Genomic DNA, 6410 nt, shown 5'->3' with positions numbered 1-6410 from the left:
TCTGCATATCTTTGATATTTTATGAAGGGCATTTTCCCATAATTTTATTAAATATAGTCTATGCTTCAGCTTTCATTTTATATTCTTACATTTAATCTATAAATTAAATTAGAATAAGAAACTGTAGGGCTGTTGCCAATCAAATTAAATAATTTACACTGAAAAATGTTATGAGATTGTTTCAAATATTTTTGAATATGCAAATAAGAAATGTTTGAAGGAAAATATTAAACCAAACCACCAGTAGGTGGCAGAAAGTAAACGTTGTTGTAGCGGGAATATCTAAATCTTACCCGGATACAGCGATGCTATTTTCTGATTGGCTGTTCGGTAGCTATATTTTTTATTTGATTGGCTGGTGCGTGGCAGGGCCTTCTGAACTCTATGTGGAACTCACTTGATTTCTCTTAATAGCGGCGCAACCTGGTGGGCATTATCCTGGAAATTTCTCTGCGTGAGAAATACAAGATGTGGCGTTTGAGTGTGTGAACGGGTTTAAATGCGTGTGTCAAGCCCAATGCGTGAGACTTGAGAGCCCTGCATACAGACAGCAGACAAACGGCAATCCACCTGTCACTCAAAGTGGCCACGCCCTTAATTATGCAGAACTTTAAGGCTTTATATAATGTAAAGGAATGAGTTATAAAAACATTCCCCCCCCACAGTCGTCATGAAGGGCAACATTAGCCTTACTGACCAAAAGCACAGTTTGTCCCAGACTGTAAACATGTGTTCTTCTGCTGTAAAGTTGGCCATTTCAACATGAGCTCAATGAGATTCTGCTCCTCTAGTGGCCAGTCCATGAACTGCAGTTTAAGGCCCTTCAGTATCGGCTTCAGGAGAAACTGCGGGAGGAGCCGCTTTTGAAAACGCGAACTGAAAGTGCATTCGTGTGACGTGTTCAGTCAACAGTCGTGTAGTGTTTCTTTACAAAGTGTCATCGCCATCTACTGGCCTGGCAGCAGAATGCAGCGTTTCTAGTCGTTTTCGCAGATCTGTGTGAACGGGGGTATTGTATTGTAACGTTGGCGTCTGTACGTGAAAAATGCGAAGGAAAAACGTTTAAGTTTTTAGCACATCGTTGTCGTGCAAACGTACCCGAACGTACTTTATACAAACAGAATAAAAGGATCTTGGAAGAAAGTGAGTGAGGAGGTGGGACAGTCTGGAGAGTTGTAGAAAGCGCTCTTTACTCAGTTTGAGCTCTACATAGAGTGAGTTCAGGGCCATTGGGACACTTTCTGCCATTGAGATGACTTGGAGAAAGTGTCCCAATCCCCCTGAATTCACCCTATCGAGACTACAAGCTAGCTAAAGCGGCACATTGAGCTTATTCACCCTATCGAGACTACAAGCTAGCTAAAGCCGCACATTGAGCTTATTCACCCTATCGAGACTACAAGCTAGCTAAAGCCGCACATTGAGCTTATTCACCCTATCGAGACTACAAGCTAGCTAAAGCGGCACATTGAGCTTATTCACCCTATTGAGACTACAAGCTAGCTAAAGCCGCACATTGAGCTTATTCACCCTATTGAGACTACAAGCTAGCTAAAGCCGCACATTGAGCTTATTCACCCTATCAAGACTACAAGCTAGCTAAAGCGGCACATTGAGCTTATTCACCCTATTGAGACTACAAGCTAGCTAAAGCCGCACATTGAGCTTATTCACCCTATCAAGACTACAAGCTAGCTAAAGCGGCACATTGAGCTTATTCACCCTATTGAGACTACAAGCTAGCTAAAGAAGAACATTGAGCTTATTCACCCTATTGAGACTACAAGCTAGCTAAAGCGGCACATTGAGCTTATTCACCCTATTGAGACTACAAGCTAGCTAAAGCCGCACATTGAGCTTATTCGCCCTATCGAGACTACAAGCTAGCTAAAGCGGCACATTGAGCTTATTCGCCCTATTGAGACTACAAGCTAGCTAAAGCGGCACATTGAGCTTATTCACCCTATTGAGACTACAAGCTAGCTAAAGCGGCACATTGAGCTTATTCACCCTATCAAGACTACAAGCTAGCTAAAGCGGCACATTGAGCTTATTCACCCTATCGAGACTACAAGCTAGCTAAAGCGGCACATTGAGCTTATTCACCCTATCGAGACTACAAGCTAGCTAAAGCGGCACATTGAGCTTATTCACCCTATCGAGACTACAAGCTAGCTAAAGCGGCACATTGAGCTTATTCACCCTATCAAGACTACAAGCTAGCTAAAGCGGCACATTGAGCTTATTCACCCTATCGAGACTACAAGCTAGCTAAAGCGGCACATTGAGCTTATTCACCCTATCGAGACTACAAGCTAGCTAAAGCGGCACATTGAGCTGATTCGCCCTATCAAGACTACAAGCTAGCTAAAGCGGCACATTGAGCTTATTCACCCTATTGAGACTACAAGCTAGCTAAAGCCGCACATTGAGCTTATTCACCCTATCAAGACTACAAGCTAGCTAAAGCGGCACATTGAGCTTATTCACCCTATTGAGACTACAAGCTAGCTAAAGCGGCACATTGAGCTTATTCACCCTATTGAGACTACAAGCTAGCTAAAGCGGCACATTGAGCTTATTCACCCTATCAAGACTACAAGCTAGCTAAAGCGGCACATTGAGCTTATTCACCCTATCAAGACTACAAGCTAGCTAAAGCGGCACATTGAGCTTATTCACCCTATTGAGACTACAAGCTAGCTAAAGCGGCACATTGAGCTTATTCACCCTATCAAGACTACAAGCTAGCTAAAGCAGCACATTGAGCTTATTCACCCTATCGAGACTACAAGCTAGCTAAAGCGGCACATTGAGCTTATTCACCCTATCAAGACTACAAGCTAGCTAAAGCGGCACATTGAGCTTATTCACCCTATCAAGACTACAAGCTAGCTAAAGCCGCACATTGAGCTTATTCACCCTATTGAGACTACAAGCTAGCTAAAGCGGCACATTGAGCTTATTCACCCTATTGAGACTACAAGCTAGCTAAAGCGGCACATTGAGCTTATTCACCCTATTGAGACTACAAGCTAGCTAAAGCGGCACATTGAGCTTATTCACCCTATCAAGACTACAAGCTAGCTAAAGCAGCACATTGAGCTTATTCACCCTATCGAGACTACAAGCTAGCTAAAGCGGCACATTGAGCTTATTCACCCTATCAAGACTACAAGCTAGCTAAAGCGGCACATTGAGCTTATTCACCCTATCAAGACTACAAGCTAGCTAAAGCGGCACATTGAGCTTATTCACCCTATTGAGACTACAAGCTAGCTAAAGCGGCACATTGAGCTTATTCACCCTATCAAGACTACAAGCTAGCTAAAGCGGCACATTGAGCTTATTCACCCTATCGAGACTACAAGCTAGCTAAAGCGGCACATTGAGCTTATTCACCCTATCAAGACTACAAGCTAGCTAAAGCGGCACATTGAGCTTATTCACCCTATCGAGACTACAAGCTAGCTAAAGCGGCACATTGAGCTTATTCACCCTATCAAGACTACAAGCTAGCTAAAGCGGCACATTGAGCTTATTCACCCTATCGAGACTACAAGCTAGCTAAAGCGGCACATTGAGCTTATTCACCCTATCGAGACTACAAGCTAGCTAAAGCCGCACATTGAGCTTATTCACCCTATCGAGACTACAAGCTAGCTAAAGCGGCACATTGAGCTTATTCACCCTATTGAGACTACAAGCTAGCTAAAGCGGCACATTGAGCTGATTCGCCCTATCAAGACTACAAGCTAGCTAAAGCGGCACATTGAGCTTATTCACCCTATTGAGACTACAAGCTAGCTAAAGCCGCACATTGAGCTTATTCACCCTATTGCGACTACAAGCTAGCTAAAGCGGCACATTGAGCTGATTCGCCCTATCAAGACTACAAGCTAGCTAAAGCGGCACATTGAGCTTATTCACCCTATTGAGACTACAAGCTAGCTAAAGCCGCACATTGAGCTTATTCACCCTATTGAGACTACAAGCTAGCTAAAGCGGCACATTGAGCTGATTCGCCCTATCAAGACTACAAGCTAGCTAAAGCGGCACATTGAGCTTATTCACCCTATTGAGACTACAAGCTAGCTAAAGCCGCACATTGAGCTTATTCACCCTATTGAGACTACAAGCTAGCTAAAGCGGCACATTGAGCTGATTCGCCCTATCAAGACTACAAGCTAGCTAAAGCCGCACATTGAGCTTATTCGCCCTATCGAGACTACAAGCTAGCTAAAGCGGCACATTGAGCTTATTCACCCTATCAAGACTACAAGCTAGCTAAAGCCGCACATTGAGCTTATTCACCCTATCGAGACTACAAGCTAGCTAAAGCGGCACATTGAGCTTATTCACCCTATCAAGACTACAAGCTAGCTAAAGCGGCACATTGAGCTTATTCACCCTATCGAGACTACAAGCTAGCTAAAGCCGCACATTGAGCTTATTCACCCTATCGAGACTACAAGCTAGCTAAAGCGGCACATTGAGCTTATTCACCCTATTGAGACTACAAGCTAGCTAAAGCGGCACATTGAGCTGATTCGCCCTATCAAGACTACAAGCTAGCTAAAGCGGCACATTGAGCTTATTCACCCTATTGAGACTACAAGCTAGCTAAAGCCGCACATTGAGCTTATTCACCCTATTGCGACTACAAGCTAGCTAAAGCGGCACATTGAGCTGATTCGCCCTATCAAGACTACAAGCTAGCTAAAGCGGCACATTGAGCTTATTCACCCTATTGAGACTACAAGCTAGCTAAAGCCGCACATTGAGCTTATTCACCCTATTGAGACTACAAGCTAGCTAAAGCGGCACATTGAGCTGATTCGCCCTATCAAGACTACAAGCTAGCTAAAGCGGCACATTGAGCTTATTCACCCTATTGAGACTACAAGCTAGCTAAAGCCGCACATTGAGCTTATTCACCCTATCAAGACTACAAGCTAGCTAAAGCGGCACATTGAGCTTATTCACCCTATCAAGACTACAAGCTAGCTAAAGCGGCACATTGAGCTTATTCACCCTATCGAGACTACAAGCTAGCTAAAGCGGCACATTGAGCTTATTCACCCTATTGAGACTACAAGCTAGCTAAAGCGGCACATTGAGCTTATTCACCCTATTGAGACTACAAGCTAGCTAAAGCGGCACATTGAGCTTATTCACCCTATCGAGACTACAAGCTAGCTAAAGCGGCACATTGAGCTTATTCACCCTATCAAGACTACAAGCTAGCTAAAGCGGCACATTGAGCTTATTCACCCTATTGAGACTACAAGCTAGCTAAAGCGGCACATTGAGCTTATTCACCCTATTGAGACTACAAGCTAGCTAAAGCGGCACATTGAGCTTATTCACCCTATTGAGACTACAAGCTAGCTAAAGCGGCACATTGAGCTTATTCACCCTATCGAGACTACAAGCTAGCTAAAGCGGCACATTGAGCTTATTCACCCTATCAAGACTACAAGCTAGCTAAAGCGGCACATTGAGCTTATTCACCCTATTGAGACTACAAGCTAGCTAAAGCGGCACATTGAGCTTATTCACCCTATCAAGACTACAAGCTAGCTAAAGCGGCACATTGAGCTTATTCACCCTATTGAGACTACAAGCTAGCTAAAGCCGCACATTGAGCTTATTCACCCTATCAAGACTACAAGCTAGCTAAAGCGGCACATTGAGCTTATTCACCCTATCAAGACTACAAGCTAGCTAAAGCGGCACATTGAGCTTATTCACCCTATTGAGACTACAAGCTAGCTAAAGCGGCACATTGAGCTTATTCACCCTATTGAGACTACAAGCTAGCTAAAGCGGCACATTGAGCTTATTCACCCTATTGAGACTACAAGCTAGCTAAAGCGGCACATTGAGCTTATTCACCCTATCGAGACTACAAGCTAGCTAAAGCGGCACATTGAGCTTATTCACCCTATCAAGACTACAAGCTAGCTAAAGCGGCACATTGAGCTTATTCACCCTATTGAGACTACAAGCTAGCTAAAGCGGCACATTGAGCTTATTCACCCTATCAAGACTACAAGCTAGCTAAAGCGGCACATTGAGCTTATTCACCCTATCAAGACTACAAGCTAGCTAAAGCGGCACATTGAGCTTATTCACCCTATTGAGACTACAAGCTAGCTAAAGCGGCACATTGAGCTTATTCACCCTATTGAGACTACAAGCTAGCTAAAGCGGCACATTGAGCTTATTCACCCTATCAAGACTACAAGCTAGCTAAAGCGGCACATTGAGCTTATTCACCCTATTGAGACTACAAGCTAGCTAAAGCGGCACATTGAGCTGATTCACCCTATCAAGACTACAAGCTAGCTAAAGCGGCACATTGAGCTTATTCACCCTATTGAGACTACAAGCTAGCTAAAGCGGCA

This window comes from Gobio gobio (assembly GCF_949357685.1).
Source record: "Gobio gobio genome assembly, chromosome: 19".
Lineage (NCBI taxonomy): Eukaryota > Metazoa > Chordata > Actinopteri > Cypriniformes > Gobionidae > Gobio > Gobio gobio.
The sequence above is the reverse complement of the archived record's forward strand: the minus strand, read 5'-3'. Positions refer to the sequence as shown.